Consider the following 18,524-nt stretch of genomic DNA (forward strand, 5'->3'; position numbering starts at 1 on the left):
AAACTAAAAAAAATACAGACTATACAAATGCTTCACAAAAGTGAAAAGTGTCTAGTGCGCATAGAGGAGAGTGTGTTACTACAGGTGGTTTGCACAGGACCACGGGTGGTGTAGCTAACTTCGAATTGCACAAAAAAAAAAAGTTTCAGTTTTTCTGTGATGTGGTAAGGTTGGGGGGTAGAAAAGGTGAGATGGTCCATGTTTCAGGAGGTAGGGGTTTGTGCGGGGTTTCAGAGGAGGGCGGGGTGATTTGAGTTCAGGGCTCTCACAGCCTGGGGGGAAAAGCTGTTGAGCAGTCTGGCTGAGCGGGCTCTGATGCTCCGGTACCGTCTTCCTGATGGTAGGACCTGGAAGAGACTGTATGAGGGATGGGTGGTGTCCTTCACGATACTGTTGGCTTTGCTGGAGCATTGTGTAAGGAAAATGTCCAGGATGGAGGGGAGAGGGGCACAGATGATCTTTGCAGCTGTGTTCATTGTCCGCTCGAGGGTCTTGCGGTCTGCTGCACTACAGTTCCCATACCAGATGGTGATGCAGCTGGTCAGCACACTCTTAATGGTGCCCCTGTAGTATGTGGTGAGGATGGGTGGGGGGAGACTTGCTCTTTTCAGCCGGCGGAGAAAGTGTAGGTGCTGTTGTGCCTTCTTGGAGAGTGACATGGTGTTGGTGGTCCAGGTGAGATCCTCTGTGATGTGCACCCCCAGGAATTTAGTGCTGCTGACTCTCTCCACAGTCGAGCTGTCGATGGTCAGTGGGGGGTGATCAACAGATTTTCTCCTAAAGTTCATCACAACCTCCTTTGTCTTTTCCACATTGAGGGACAGGTTGTTAATCCCATACCATTCAGCCAGTTGTGCCACTTCCTCTCTAGTGCGTTTCATCGCTGTTGCTGTTGAGACCTATCACAGTTGTGTCATCCACAAACTTGATGATGTGGTTGGAGCTGAACTTGGCAATGCTGCCTGCAGCGTCTTCACACACAGACGAAACTTACTAGAGAAGTGTGACATAATATACCTCTGTAAATAAAGACAATTTAAATTCTCGTCTTGCACACTTTAATGTCCTTTGAATGGAATATACATGCTCGCTTCGAATTGGAATCATGGTATCCAGTGATGTCCACTTCGCAGGGCACTTACGGTCAAACAGAACAAATGTCTGAAGTGATAAGAGAAACATTTAAAATTTGCAGTGCGGGGGCTTTGGGGGGGGGGGGTCGTAAGGACTGGAGTTGAAAACCGCTGCCCTGGAATACCGATGGACCCCCCTCGAAATGCAATTAGTCTAGTTGTAAGTAGCAATTGGGCGGGTTTTGTTGTCAAAACCTGGATACACGCAGAAATGTTTGAAAGCATATATAAGATGAACGTACTTTAAAATGGCACATTGAAATTACTCAAGCAGTAACAGTGTTACAGTGCATTTCATTACTGGAGACTTTGATCTTAAAATTATAATATGGAAATGGTACACATTTGTGACTTAGAATGGGAGATGGATCGGTTTGTGAAAGGGAAGAGATGTCGCACAGACCCAGGAAGATGCTGGTCATTCAAAAGCTAAATGCAGAAAATATGACGAGGCATATCTTGCTCTCGGCTTCACTCACTGTGACTATACCAGACTCTACAGTTTGCGTGTCGCACCACAACAGCACTACTGTACACTGGACGTGACAAAGCGACCGTTGCAAATCATTTAACTTTGTGTCAGTACTAGGGTTGGGCGATTTCTACAAATTTGGCATCGGACAATGTCTACAGTGAAACATCGTGATGGACGATGACATTGTGGGGGTAGAGTTAGGGAGTGTGCCCAAAGCTTAGAATCCTTATAAGGGAAAACAACTTATGATTCCTAAGCAGCGCAGCGTGACAAAATATAGAACCACTGATCTATAATAGAGATTCATTATACAAACCCAATTCCAAAAAAGTTGGGTCACTGTACAAATTGTGAGTTAAAAAGGAATGGAATAATTGACAAATCTCATAAACTTATATTTTATACACAATAGAATATAGATAACATATCAAATGTTGAAAGTGAGACATTTTGAAATGTCATGCCAAATATTGGCTCATTTTGGATTTCATGAGAGCTACACATTCTAAAAAAGTTGGGACAGGGAGCAATAAGAGGCCGGAAAAGTTAAATGTACATATAAGGAACAGCTGGAGGACCAATTTGCACCTTATTAGGTCAATAGGCAACATGATTGGGTATAAAAAAGAGCTTCTCAGAGTGGCAGTGTCTCTCAGAAGTCAAGATGGGCAGAGATTCACCAATTCCCCCAATGCTGTGGCGAAAAATAGTGGAGCAATATCATAAGGAGTTTCTCACAGGAAAATTGCAAAGAGTTTGAAAAGTTATCATCATCTACAGTACATAATATCATCCAAAGATTCAGAGAATCTGGAACAATGTAGCATCTGCTTAAGATCATGTACGATCATTTGGGCTTTGTGTTGTAGGGATTCCTTTAGCCTTTTGACATTTGCATATAAATTACAGAATCTGGCCCCATAGTATACATTTATATGAGTGCTTAATGGCAAGGTTTACCCCCATTATCTGGAAGATACTGAGCAGACCTTCTTTAAGGTCTCCCAACCAACTTCAAACACATTCCGAGATAACTAGATAGCCCTCGATGCCAGACACCTAATGGGCCCGGCTGAGCAGCCAGCTCTCACAAACACACACACACACAAACCTTCTTGCATTTAACTCAGGATATAAGCCATTCCAAATGTATACGATATGTTACTGTGTGTTTGTATGTTTCCCAGCTCATATTAGCATAGTTATGATTCTCTAGTCGTGTTAGTTGACCTCTAAGTGCCTATATTCAAGCATAAGAATGTATCTTTATGTTTCTATCTGTCTTGCATATCTTTCTTGGTACCTAATTAAACCTCTCGGTTTGCCTTAGCTAAATATCTCTACTATGTGAGCCTATAATGCATCATACTATGTGTACCATAGTTTGGGTTACCAGATAACCAGTTAATCACTCCATTAATAAAATATGCAAATCAGGTGTCATTGAGACAAAGAAACACTTTCCTGCTGAAATTATATGCCTTGTTATTGGTCAATCCAACCAAAAGGGGTGTTACTGGGAAACCAGATAAAACCTCTTCCACACCAAAAAGGCGTCTCTCTTAAATCTCTTAACTTGCTGTTCCCTGGAGACACCCATCACCTTGGACACCTCACAACTCCCCTTCCGGGGAGTCCGATCTTCTGGCAGTTTTCAGCAACTTTGTTGATTTACTTCGGAGCAGTCAACCCATGGATGAAATGACGAAGGTTTCACTCCTATCAGGATTCAACAGGAATCTACACATTATACATGCACCGGGACACTTTACTCAGCAACTACAGAACCAATGCAAGTAACCGCTTGTTAACTATTTAGATGCGCTTCTAGGCTTTGACCCCTTTTAATTAAGGTGATGAGATTCTTTGATGGTTCTTAACAGGTTGTGATTTAGTTTATGAGTAAATACTGCCATGACTCTCCACTCTATTGCGCGTGCTCGCTCGCTCTCTCACTCTCTGCTGCGCTCTCTCTCTCTCTCTCTCTCTCTCTCTCTCTCTCTCTCTCTCTCTCTCTCTCTCTCTCTCTCTCTCTCTCTATCCATGCCTTCCTTGCGTTGGCATCTATGTTTAATGTGTGTAAGTTTGTGTCTAGTTAGATGTTACATGTTCCCCTGTAGTGTAGTTTAATAAACACCCATATGTATTCACACTTGGTTGTCTGTGTTTGCTGCTCACAGGACGAGGTCACTTTAATGTTCCGGTTTCGTTACATGCTCTGGGAGCAATGTATTAGTAGTAAAATTATTTTTCATGGGCAGAGAAATTATTTTACTTAGAGTCAATAAACGATTAACACTGTCCGCCCTGTGGACGAACAAATCATTTTATTGTACTATTAATGATATAATGCTACAAGTAATTCCTGAAGATGAATGTAGTTAATAATAACCCGTTATAATTAATTATGTACATCTCACTTTGAGCTAATTTGTTACAACAATCTCTGTTCTTTGTGCGTAAGGGTAGAGGACAGTAATGGATGCTTGTTGTCTTTGATCTCTTAGACGGCACTGCATCACATACAGGAATGCTACTGTAATGGAAATCACAGCATGGGCTCAGGAATACTTCCAGAAAACATTGTCGGTGAACACAATCCACCGTGCCATTCGCCTTTGCTGGCTAAAACTCTATAGGTCAAAAAAGAAGCCATATCTAAGAAGCCAGAAGATGATCCAGAAGCGCAGGCGTTTTCTCTGGGCCAAGGCTCATTTAAAATGGACTGTGGCAAAGTGGAAAACTGTTCTGTAGTCAGATGAATCAAAATTTGAAGTTCTTTTTGGAAAACTGGGACGCCATGTCATCCGGACTAAAGAGGACAAGGACAACCCAAGTTGTTATCAGCACTCAGTTCAGAAGCCTGCATCTCTGATGGTATGGGGTTGCATGAGTGCATGTGGTATGGGCAGCTTACACATCTGGAAAGGCACCATCAATGCTGAAAGGTATATCCAAGTTCTAGAACAACATATGGTCCCATCCAGACGTCGTCTTTTTCAGGAAAGACCTTGCATTTTCCAACATGACAATGCCAGACCACATACTGCATCAATTACAACATCATGGCTGCGTAGAAGAAAGATCCGGGTACTGAAATGGCCAGCCTGCAGTCCAGATCTTTCACCCATGGAAAACATTTGGCACATCATAAAGAGGAAAATGAGACAAAGAAGACCTAAAATTTGCACATTGCATTCTGTTTTTATTCACAATCTCTACAGTGTCCCAACTTTTTTGGAATCGGGTTTGTATATGGATCAGTCAATAGAACTCATTATAATCACTGGATACGGCGTGGCAGGACACCACAAATCCATGACAGTAAACTGCTGTCGAGTTCTATTTATGACGTGCTGACAGAAATTTCAAATGATTTTCAACGGTTGCTTTGTCACATCCAGTGTAGACGTCTTTAGCTGAAATGGCGCGGCGCCACATGACAACTGTCCGGAGAGATGTGTAAGGAGAGATGACTAATAGGACAATGGTGAATGATTTGCAGATCCTCAGTACCACTGACAAACATATAATCTTGTAAAATGTGTGGTAAGTACTGCCGCTCCATAGTATAAACAGAGTATGTGCGATCACACGTGAAATTGATAGTGAAACTAAAAAGTGATTGTGGATTCCAAAAGGGGGAGGGGATCACAATGCCGGCACAACATCGTGATGTCTATCAGTCATCGGCGATGGACGATGGCATCGTCTATCGGCCCAACCCTAGTCAGTACACCATAAATAGAACAAGGCATCAGTTTAATGTCAGGTTTTGTCGTGCCGCGCTGCATCCAGTGTAGACAGTGTCACTGATTGGTTTTACTGTATTTTGGCGTGGCTCGAGTCCAGTGTAGACACAATGTTTAATGTAGTTGGCGAGGAGGAAAGCCTGTGTGTGTCCTATGCCTTAGCGGACAGCATGAAACCCACAATAAATAAATAAATAAATAACAGAGAGAATAATAATAATAATAACAATTATTCTCTCCATGCTATGTTATTTTTCATAATGTTTAGTGAAATTATTTGGCGAACCAATGGTCTAAAGTTAACAGACAGTGTTTAAAAAAAGTGCAGTCCACATTTACATATGTTTATTACAGTGACTTTGAATTACCTAAATAGTGTGGTAAAGCAACAGATTTGTTTTTATATTTCTGCAATCTACTTTAGTTTGTGTGATTTGTATAATAATGTTTACACCAGGCGTATTTGTCAGTGCTTTATGTTGTCATAATTATTACATGCTAACAAGGTTAGAAGTTCAACAAATCAGTCAATATACTACTGTGATTGTAGATGTTTAATAAAAATGTAATTCATATCAATTTATGCATCACCTAATTTCACATAGGCCTGGCCTACAGAAAAGGACATTTCTGTTTAATCTATTGTGTTGATCATACAATAGATTTTAAGATTTTAAGCTCGTCTTTGTTGAATAATCCAGAACATAAAGTGCTTTAAAAAATAATGGCATATTAAATTGCAATCGCAATATTGGTAAACAAAATCGCTATTAGATAATTTTCCAAAATCGTTCAGCCCTAGTACCAAATATCCTCAATTGGGAGCCTTTTATAAGAAGCCTCCAAAAACAACATACAGTATACAACAAAAATCCATACCCTGTGTACCCTCATATGAAGTAAGAAATTTATGTAAGGTGAGACAAGGAATAATAGAGCCCCAAGGGACCCCATATGTATTCATGGGAGATCTCAAGCGCAAATAAGAAGCACCTGGTAAATTACATTTTGCTCGTAAATCATTGAAGGACTGTAAACCATTGTCCCCTCAAACATTGGCCAAAACATTGATCACTTTATCACTCCAAACAGAGAAAAAAAAAGTTTATTAAAGGGGTCATATGATGCGATTTCAAGTTTTCCTTTCTCTTTGGAGTGTTACAAGCTGTTTGTGAATACAGTAGATAAGATCCCAAAACTCAAACCCAAAGAGATATTCTTTATAAAAGTTAAGACTCATCCATGCCCTTCTAAAATGCCTGATTTAAACATGCCCCCACATGTCTACATCACGATGTGGGAAGATTTGCATAATGCCAAATGTTCATGCAAAGAAAGAAGGCGTAACTTTATTGTTGCTGCCACCACCACCATGTTGTGAAGACGCTGTGTGTTTTGTTGCAAAAGCGAAACTATCCTTCGTTTGACCTTCCAAAAGAGAACATGACTAGAAATCAGTGGTTAAGTTGTATTTACAACACTGTTCCAGAAGAGTTCAATCCAAATATTCTGATGTGTGCAGTGCATTTTATGGAGGAATGTTTCCTGATCCCAGGAGAGTAGACTACAATGCCGGCTGTTCTAAAACTCTCAGTCTGTAAGTACATTTACATATTTAAAGTATTTGCCACTGATGATTTAAAAGTAAGTTTTGAGCAGTGTAGAGTAGTGCTTGTTGTTTGTCGTTTCTTCGATCACAAATGCAGAAATGGTTTTATGTTTATGCTGCGCAATGCAACGAAACACATAAAAAGACAGTATAAGTCATTATAATCAGTAATTATGTCCCCACTGGATGCAACAAATGCCTTGTTTATAATGGGTTTTAATGTTTTTGTCTAGGCGCACAGGGCATGATGGTGGGGCGTAACATTTCCATAACACGGTTGAGGTATTCAGCCAATTGCAACGCACTGGATAGCAGACCAATCAGTGTACACCTCATTTTTCAGAACGATGAGCTTTGTAAAAATTCATGCATTTCAGAAAGGCGGGGCATAGAGGAGAAACAATAATGTACAGTATGTGGTAAAAAATAATGTTTTTTTAACCTTAAACCGCATAAACATTTCATTACACCAAATACACAAAATCATATGACCCCTTTAACTGAAATAAGTTTTTTGTTGTAATTTTGATTATTCAGACGTTTTGCTGAGCATTGTAGTTGGTGGAGCGGCGGCGCTGATCAAGCGTTTTAGGATTTTTTTTTTAATTCTGCTGCTCTGTGTTTCACGGAAAACTGGCTGAATGATGCCATTCAGGACAGCGCGCTACATCTGCCGGGCTTTCAGCTGTTCAGAGCAGACTGCAACGCAGAATCAACAGGGAAATTGCACAGCAGCGGGACATCTTTTTACATCATTGATACATGGAGTACAGATGTAACAGCATTAAAGACGATGTGCTGTCCCTATCTAGAAGCACTCTTCATTAATTGTAAGCCATTCTGTTCGCCGCAGGAGTTCCACTCATTCATTCTTGTGAGTGTTTACATTCCTCCGCAAGCACACGTGAGCCTGGCTTTACAGAAACTTGCTGAACAGATCACAGAGGACTCTATTTTAATCATTCTCAGGGACTTTAACAGCAAAATCTTTCCTGTGAACTCCCAAAATACAGACAGCACATTACATGTCCCACCAGAGATAGCAATATATTTGACCGTTGTTACACCACAGTAAAGGATGCATATCGTTATGTCCCACGGGCAGCTTTGGGGCTCTCTGATAACTGTTTAGTTCATCTTATACCAACCTACAGGCAGAAACTGAAATCAGCTAAACCTGTATTAAGGACTATAAAAAGATGGACTAATGAAGCAGAGTGGGATTTACAAGCCTGTTTTGACCTCACTGATTAGAGTGTGTTTGAAGCTGATGCCACCAATCTGAACAAGCTCACAGAGACTGTAACTTCCGTGAAGACATGTGCATTCCTACTAGGACTCATTTAACGCACAACAATGACAAACCATGGTTCACTGTAAAACTCAGACAGCTCCATCAGGCCAAAGAAGATGCTTGCAGGAATGGGGACAGATTATTGTATAAACAGGCCAAATACACACTGGAAAAGGAGATCAGAGTGGCAAAGAGGAATTATTCTGGAAAGCTAAGGAACCAATTCTCTTCCAGTGACCCTGCTTCAGTGTGGATAGGTCTGAAAGACATCACCAATTACAAGACACCATCCCCCAGCACTGTGTAGAACCAACAACTGGCAGACAATCTGAATGAGTTTTATTGCAGGTTTGAAAAAACACCATTTACACCTCCTGGAAACCCCCTCTCCCCCACATATGCACTTCAGATCAGTGAAGATGATGTGAGTCAGGTCTTCAGAAAGAACAAGAGAAGAAAGGCACCATGCCCAGATGGTGTGACACCTGCCTGTCTGAAAACCAGCACTGACCAGCTGACCCACATCTTCACACATATCTTCAACAGATCACTGGAGCTGTATGAAGTCCCCTCATGCTTCAAACACTCCACCATCATCCCCGTCCCAAAGAAACCCAAAATTACTGGATTTGACTACAGACCAGTGGCTCTAAAGACAGGAGGTTAAAGAGCTGGCTGTCGGGTGCAGTCTTAACAGCTTAGCTTTACATGCTCAAAACTGTGGAGATGATCGTGGACTTCAGGAGAAACCCCCCTGCACTCTAATAGGGAATGGGAATGTAACACGTGCGTATCGTATGATGAAGGGGGTCAGGTGAAAATCCAAAAAGGTAGGTTTTAATGATAATAAGGGCAAAGAACAAACACATACATAACTTAATTTGACTTAACACATTGATACTTTAAGGACCGACAAACTGAACTAAACAGACCGGGTTTTAAACATAAAGGAAGTAATCAGAAGAACAGAAACAGGTGGGGAGTAATCAATTAATTAAAAAAGAAAAGGAAAATTACCAAATAAGGAAAACTCAAAAGGAACAGGAGACTAGGAGTCCATGACTGTGACAGGGAATGCCAATTATGATCATTATGGGGAAACTTTGAGCAGGCCCCCAGATAGAAAGAAGATATGACATTACAGGACCAATACATTGTTTCACATTCTTTAATGGAATGTTGCAATAGATCAAATCCTGTAATCTATATGGTAGAGCCAGATTAAATTCAATCGGTTGCCAAGATACATTTGAATCAGGATTCAACAACACTGTGAGAGGGCGCAAAATAAACACCCAATGATTAAGCTTAAAGTCAGGTAGTGCAAGTCCACCAACATCCCTGCAGTGCTACAGTGTTGAATATTTTATGTGGTGGTGGTGGTGGTCATTCTTTGATATGACTTATCAAAGAATGTTGATTAATTTTCTGTTCAAGATGCTCGAGAGAGAGAGAAAACAAGAGTGGCAAGAGGGGGCAACCCTGATGTGTCCAGCGTAATGTGGAAAAAATTGAAGAGGTGATGCCACCTGTCATGACCACAGCAGAGGGATTGGCATATAGTGAAAGTATATAGGAGTTTGACCATACTGATAAAGTCTCTGCCTAAACCAAACTATTCCAATGATTACCAAAGGTTATGCCATTCAAGCCTATCAAATGCATTCTCGGCATTCAAGAACATAGCTTACATTATGAACATTATCAGCTGCAAGGTAAGATTTAATAAAATCAGTCTGATCATTATGCACCAATTTAGTCACGAATGCCTTTAAATGAGAGGCCAAAACTTTAGCGAACAATTTCACATCACTGTTAATAGAGACAACAGTCTATAATTTCCACACAGAGTCAGATCTTCGTTAGGTTTAGGTAACAAAGTAATGATAGCCATATTAGTTTTGTTGTTAAAAGAACCCACTCGAATGGAATGATGAATCATATTTAACAAGGCTGCCCCAGCTGTTCCCAGAAGGACATAATTCAGGAGGGAATCTATCCCATCCAGGAGACTTACCCCTCTTCATAAGTGTAAGAGCATTCTTTAACTCATCCAAAGAAATTGGAGCGTCCAATGATGCCACCTCTCTTTCAGAGAGATGTGTAATAGTCAAATCCTGAAAAAAGTTTCTTACTGAAGATTAAATCCGAGCTATATAAATTCTGATTAAAAAATTAAAATCTTTATTTATGTCTTTGGAATCACTTATCAAACCAATAGAAGATTGAATTGCCATAATATTTGAATATTTTACAGTATTCTTTAGTCTAAGTGCTAAAAAATGACTTAGCACCATTAAAATAATAGGTTTAACCTTGTGCATTATTACCTTAGCTCTATGCATAAATAGTGAGTTTAGTTCTGGGCGTGTCACATCTATTTTTGCCAAACATCTTCAGAATTGGACATTTGTTGTCAATTATCTAGCTTATTTAATTTTGCCTCGAGCGTTTATTTCTTTCAATCTAGATTTATTTAGGTGTGATACAAAGGAAATAGAGGAGGTCTATATACAACCCTTAATAGCATCCCAGAGATAGCGGGGATTGTCCACAGATCATCCAGCATTTAATTCTATAAACCAACTCAACTCTTCTTTGAGCATTGCACATTAATCTTTGTTCTGTAACAGTGCGGTATTAAAACTTCAGCATGATACCTTAGTGGGTGCAGAAACAAGAGAGTTCTTAGCTGAAACCACACTATGATCAGATAAAGGGCATGTCTTTATATCCACACTGTGTATTTTCGAGTATTAAGCATGAGATATAAGAATATAGTCTAGTCTAGAATAACTTTTATGTCTAGCAGAGTAGAAGGTGAACTGTCTCTTAGTTATAATGAAAAATGCGATACATCAAAATCAGAATGAGCTTTATTGCCAGATATGTTTACACATTTGAGAAATTTGTTTTCATGACAGAAGCTTCCACAGTGCAACAAAATGACAGTAATACAGATAATAAAATAATAAAAATAGAACAAGTAAATTGGGTATAACAATATACAATTGACAATTGTATGTACAGGTATATTACAATAGACAGTTTTGTATGTACAGGTATATTATGTGCAAATTCGAAATGTAAACTATGTACTGTATGTTTGGATATGTAAGAATATAAGTGTATAAATAGTGTTTTGTGTTCCACAATTATTGTCAAGTGTTTATAAGATGAATTGCCTGAGGGAAGAAACAAAGAATAATATACAAATATACAAAATAGACAATGTACAAAATAGCAAAAACACAATATATGAGATAGACAATTATGTATGTACAGGTATGATATGTGCAAATTTGAAATGTAAATAAGTATGTGTGTTCCACGTTTATTGTTAAATGTTCATGAGATGGATTGCCTGAGGGAAGAAACTGTTCCTGTGCCTGGTCGTTCTGGTGCTCAGTGCTCTGTAGCGCCAACCAGACGGCAACAGTTCAAAGAGGGATTGTGTTGGATGTGAGGGGTCCAGAGTGATTTTGCCAGTCCCTTTGCTCACTCTGGATAAGTACGGTTCTTGGAGAGTAGGGAGGGTTGTACCAATGATTAGCTCAGCAGTCCAGACTATCCAACATAGTCTTCTGAGTTAAGTAAGCACCAAACACTCATTCATTGTCTGGTCTCATCAATACTAGGACTACAATATCTTCTGTACCTAATGTAGCATATCAGAATGAATCAGACAATTTGAGATTCTATCACAGCAGTGTTGAAACACAGAGAGCCAAATTCCATAAAGAGGCCAAAGATAACTCTTAGGGGGAAGTCGTGGCCTAATGGTTAGAGAGTCAGACTCGTAACCCAAAAGGTTGCGGGTTAAAGTCTTATACCAGCAGGGATTGTAGGTGGGGGGAGTGTATGTACAGCACTCTCTCCCACCTTCAATACTATGACTGAGGTGCCCTTGAGCAAGGCACTGAACCCCCAACTGCTTCCTGGGCGCCGCAGCAAAAAATGGCTGCACACTGGTGTGCGTTCACAGTGTGTGTGTGTGTGTGTGTGTGTGTGTGTGTGTGTTTACTGCTGTGCAGGGCCGGAGTGGGACTCATTTTCAGCCCTGGAGTTTCATGCCTTGGACCGGCCCACTTTAGTTCACAACTGACTAAAGGCCTATTAAAATAATGTTATTAAAACTGCATAGTGAACTGTTCCCTATACAGCCTTGTGACTCTTTGTATTTTTGCTCACATAAATTCAACAACTGACGTTTTCTTTAGCAAGGTGCCTCTGTCGGGGGAGTTAAAATATAATTACATCATCATTAGGGCTGCCAATTAACTTCAGAAATGGAAAATAAGGGACAATTGTAATTCTTTAAATAAAGTAAGGGACAGAACAAGGTGAGCTCAAAATATTTGTATGATAATGTCTGCCTAAAAAAGTTCTCGGAAATAACATTTGTTTTGCTTAATCTATTTATGTACAATTACCTATTCTATATAAAAAATGACTGCACAAGTCGTGTAGTAATTTAGGAGGTGAAAATACTGTGAAATTACATACATACAAATTGCATGAAATTTGAAGGCATAGCAACTGAATGTCAATGAAACATAACTCAATTAAGTCATAACTCATAACTCATAAGTCACGTGACTGAAAACTATGAATTGTAGCATCTAAATCTAAAAATGCTAAACACCACTGGTTCGAGGCGCTGTCAATGCTTTGTAAAGCCTTTTTACCATGCAAGTAATGCTACTGGAATTTTATTGGCCAGTTGCTGATTCCGCTGAATATTATTGTTTCAAATAGAATACACATCTCCACCACAGAACATCTCTGTTCATGTTATGTAAACACTCAATTCTATGTTTTATCAAATATCAACCTGGTCACACTGAGCCAATATTTATTTTGATGACTTTCGTGTGACTGATCAAGCTATAGCTAGTATTATGAGGTGTTATTCGTGCCTTTTCTAAGGCTTAGCAGGAGAAGGAGTCAAGTCAAGTCACCTTTATTTACATAGCGCTTTAAACAAAACAGATTGTGTAAAAGCAACTGAACAAAATTAATTAGCAAAACAGTGTGTCAATAATGCAAAATGACAGTTAAAGGCAGTTTATTACTGAATTCAGTGATGTCATCATCCTGCTCAGTTCAGTTTAAATAGTATCTTTGCAATCATTTGAATGGAGAAAAAACCTTGGGAGAAACCAGGCTCAGTCAGGGTGGCAGTTCTCCTCTGGCCAGACGAAACCAGCAGTTCAATTCCAGGCTGCAGCAAATTCACATTGTGCAGAGGACTCAACTGGTTCCTGTGGTCTTGTCCCGGTGGTTGTCTGAGACAAGGGACCCTATCATACACCCAGCGCAATGCGACGCAAGGCGCAGCGCAAGTGTGTTTGCTAGTTTCAGTATGGCGCCGTTCGCATTTTCCCATCCAGCGCCATGTCGTTTATTTAGCAAATGCATTTGCGCCCATTTGTGTGCCCATGGGTGTGCTGGTCTAAAAAAGAGGTGTGTTCAGGTGCATTGCTATTTTAAGGAGCTGAAAATAGACTGCGCCATAGACCAACTCAAACCTGGTCTAAAGTCTGGCGCAATGTTTTTCTTTGTTATTTAAAGAGCGTGTTAGTATTGGCAGGTCCACAACGGGCGTACACACTGCTTATTAAACACAGGGATGCACAGCATCACACAAACATGCCAAATATTAAAAATTAAAGGATTGCATTGCATAAGAATTTTTTGTAGACTAATTAAATATAAAAATGCCTACATGTCATAATGGATAGTCATCGCATGTATCAGAATTAGGCTATCTATTTGCTCGAACATGAGCAGCTCCGTTTCATCCCGGATACGCATTCTGTCTTTGCGCTTGCCAAATTCCGCCATGTAAATAGCAAATCCGTCATGGCACTAGTGCAACTGGCTCTTAAAGGGAATGGAAGATGAGACTCTGATTGGTTTATTGCACGTTACGCCCAAAAAACACCCATTACTCATTAAGAGAATAGGGACAACCCGTTTAGACCATGCGCCCATGTGCGTCAACCATTTTTCTGTTGTTAATATAACAAACGTGGATTTGGACACGCCCTTAGTGCACCTGCGCCTTGCGCTTTACACTTTGTGTTTAGATCTTAAAATAGGGCCCAAGGTCTTTACAGGGGATCTGTATCTGGGGCTCATCTAGTTGTCCTGGTCTCCGCTGACATTCAGGGCTGTAGAGGTCCTTTCTAGGTGCTGATCCACCATCTGGTCTGGATACATACTGGATCCTGGTGACTGCAGTGACCATCTGATCTGGATACAGACTGGATCTGGTGGCTACGGTGATCTCGGAATAAGAGAGAAACAGACTAATATTAGCGTAGATGCCATTCTTCTAACAATGTAGCAAGTACATCGGGTGTTTTAGAAAGTGTTCCTGGTTCCGGTTTACCTAATTAATGCAGCCTAAAAATCCTTTAACAGATTTGGATATTAGAAGCGTATTAGTTTGTTATGTGTAAGTCAGGTTAAAGAGATGGGTCTTTAATCTAGATTTATTAATGTAACAAGAGCTCGTTCAAATACTGAGGTGCTAAACCATTCAGGGCTTTATAAATAATAAGCAAGATTTTTAAATCTATATGATGTTTAACAGGTAGCAAGTGCAGTGTTGACAGAATCAGGCTAATATGGTCATACTTCCTGGTTCTAGTAAGAACTCTAGCTGCTGCATTTTGAATCTCCCAAGGGTAACATGTAAAGCGTGAAGAGTAACGGCCCTAGTACTGAGCCTTGAGGTACTCCATACTGCACCTGTGATCGATATGATACCTCTTCATTCACTGCTGCGAATTGATGTCGGTCAAATAAGTCCGATTTGAACCATGCTAATACACTTTCATTAATGCCAATAAAGTTTTCTAGTCTATGCAAAAGAATGTTGTAGTCAATAGTGTCGAACGCAGTGGTAAGATCCAACAGCACTAATAGAAAGATACAACTATGATCAGATGATAAGAGCAGGTCATTTGTAACTCTAAGGAGAGCAGTCTCAGTAATATGATATGGTCTAAATCCTGACTGGAAATCCTTACAGATACCATTTTTTCTCTAAGAAGGAATATAATTGTGAGGATACTACCATTTCTAGTATCTTGGACAGAAAAGGGAGATTCGAGATCGGTCTGCAATTAACTAGTTCTTTGGGGTCAAGTTGTGGTTTTTTGATAAGAGGATTAATATCAGCCATTTTGAAGGTTTTGAGGAACATATCCTAATGACAATGATGCATTAATAATAGTCAGAAGAGGATCTATGACTTCTGGAAGCACCTCTTTTAGGAGCTTACATGGAATATGGTCTAACATACATGTTTTAGATGATTTAACAAGTTTATACAATTCTTCCTCTCCTATCGTAGAGAATGAGTGGAATTGTTCCTCAGGCAATCTATAGCACGCTATCTGATGCGATACTATAGCTGACGGCTGCATGTTTACAATTTTATCTCTAATAGTATCGATCTTGGAAGTAAAGTAGTTCATAAAGTTATTAATGCTGTGCTGTTGGGAAATGTCAACACTTGTTGATGCTTTATTTTTCGTTAATTTAGCCACTGCATTGAATAAATACATGGGGTTGTGTTTGTTTTCTTCTAAAAGAGACGAAAAGTAATCAGATCTAGCAGTTTTTAATGCTTTTCTGCAGGATAGGTTACTTTCCCACCAATCAATATGAAATACCTCTAGTTTTGTTTTCCTCCAGCTGTGCTCCATTTTCCAGGCTGCTCTCTTTAGGGTGGGAGTGTGCTCATTATACCACGGTGTCAGACTGTTTTCCTTAAAGGGGTCATATGATGCTGCTAAAAAGGACATTATTTTGTGTATTTGGTGTAATGAAATGTGTTTATGCGGTTTAAGGTTAAAAAAAAAACATTATTTTCCACATACTGTACATTATTGTTTCTCCTCTATGCCCCACCTTCTGAAACGCTTTGATTTTTACAAGGCTCATAGCTCTGAAAAGCTAGGTGTGCTCTGATTGGCCAGCTATCCAGTGCATTGTGATTGGTCGAATGCTTCAAGCGTGTGACGGAAATGTTACTCCCCTTAACATATTGTGATGCCTTGTCCGGCCGGAGCGATGAAACATAAACATAAACCCCATTATAAACTTGATATAAACATGATTTCTAGTCGTGTCTTCTTTTGGAAAGCCAAACAAAGTAGTTTCGCTTTCTCAACGAAACAGCGTCACACGCGGCAGCCTTGAGTGAGCGGAGGCCGGCTTGAGTGAGCAGAGGCGGGCAGCTTGAGAATGACGTGGCAGGCGGATTCTACGAAGGAGCGTACCTTGGGCTTGGAGCAACCACATGTTACGACCCCGGGCTGGACTCTGCTTCATCCACAGTGAAAGCCAATTCGGAGATCCACAGTGCAAAGGCATGACGAAGCAGATATCGTCCTCTTTTGGAAGGCCAAACAAAGTAGTTTCACTTTCACAGTGAAACACACAGCATCTATACGACATGGCGGCTGCGGCAACAACAATACTACAACAAGAATAAAAGGTACGCCTTCTTTCTTTGAGTGAACATCTGGGTGGTATTATGCAAATCTTCCCACATAGTGACGTAGAGATGTGGGGGCGTGTTAGAACGAGACGTTTTAGGGGGGCGTAGACGAGTATTCACTTTTATAAAGAACATCTCTTTGGATTTGAGACTTTAGTCTTTGCAACTTTACAGATCTTCTTTATGCACCATGAGCTTGTAACACTCCAAAGAGAAAGGAAAATTGAAATTGCAGCATATGACCCCTTTAATCTTCCTTAAGCGTAAATGAGCAACTGTATTTAAAATGCTAAAAAAGAGAGAGTCCATAGTTACATCATCAAGTTGTTCTGAAGTTTTAAATATGCTAAGGAATTGGGATAAATCAGGAAGATTACTTACAACGCGGTCTTTTGTGGTAGAAAGGATGGTTCTACCATACTTATAACAAGTAGAATTTACAGTTTTAGCTATATGAAGTTTGCACAAAACTAAATAATGATCTGAGATATCATCGCTTGGCTGCATAATTTCAACACCATCAAAATCAATTCCATGTGGCAGTATTAAATCTAGAGTATGATTTTGACAATGAGTAGGTCCTAAGACATGTTGTCTAACCCCAATAGAGTTCAGAATGTCTATGAATGCTGATCCCAATGCATCTTTTTCATTATCAACATGGATATTAAAATCACGAGCAATTAAAACTTTATCTGCAGCCAGCGCTAACTTGGATATAAAATCAGCACATTCTTTAATAAAGTCTGTATGGTGTCCTGGTGGCCTGTATCCAGTAGCCAGTACAAACATCACAGGGGATTTATCATTTACACTTGTTTCTCTGGACAATGTTATATGAAGCACCATTACTTCAAAGGAGTTATACTTGTAGCCCGCCTTCTGAGGAATACTGAAAACATTGTTATAAATTGAAGCAACACCTCCCCCTTTACCTTTTGGACGTGGCTCATGTTTATAACAGTAATCTTAGGGGGTAGACTCATTAAAAATAATGTAATCATCAGGTTTTAGCCAGGTTTCTGCCAAACAGAGCACATCTAGGTAATGATCAATGATCATATCATTTACAAAAAGTGCTTTCCTAGAAAGGGACCTGATATTCAATAAACCAAGCTTTATCATTTGTTTATCCATATTGCATCTGTTTTTTATTTGTTGAACATCAATTAAATTGTTACTCTTAAATTGGTTTAGACGTTTTTGTATTTTCTAGTTCGGGGAACAGACACAGTCTCTATAGTGTGATATCTAGATGAAAGAGTCTCTATGTGCTGAGAATTAATGACATGAGGCGGCTAGCAGATGGTCAGTTTAGCCAGTCTGTCTTCTTCCTGACCTGGGACCCAGTTAGTCAAGTACAAACTCTAAGACTATGTGCCATATTTCTAGACAGAAAAGACGCACCACCCCAGGAGGGATGAAGACCATCTCTTTTCAACATGTTATTCTGCGGTTATTCGCCACTTAGACATCCAGCCATTGAGTGACGACAGTCTGTGATCTCTGACTGGCGAAGTCGAACATCATTAGCGCCGGCGTGAATAACAATCTTACTGTATTTACATTTAGCATTAGCCAGCACTTTTAAACTTTCCAAGATGTCAGGCACTCTGGCTTCCGTTAAACATTGGACTACAGTGGCTGGTGTCTCTATTTTCATGTTCCGTACAATAGAATCGCCAATAACTAGAGCACTTTGATCAGGTTTTTCAGTGGATGCGTCACTAAGTTAGGAGAACC

General features: G+C 39.9%; 1 protein-coding gene across 3 annotated transcripts in view; it reads left to right on the forward strand.

The window, feature by feature from the left end:
- Window positions 1-18,524, forward strand: part of LOC109081719 (solute carrier family 2, facilitated glucose transporter member 4-like) — a 74,798-nt gene that overhangs the window by 11,040 nt on the left and 45,234 nt on the right. The gene's annotated exons all lie outside the window — the stretch shown is intronic.

The sequence above is a fragment of the Cyprinus carpio genome, chromosome B7 (assembly GCF_018340385.1).
Source record: "Cyprinus carpio isolate SPL01 chromosome B7, ASM1834038v1, whole genome shotgun sequence".
Lineage (NCBI taxonomy): Eukaryota > Metazoa > Chordata > Actinopteri > Cypriniformes > Cyprinidae > Cyprinus > Cyprinus carpio.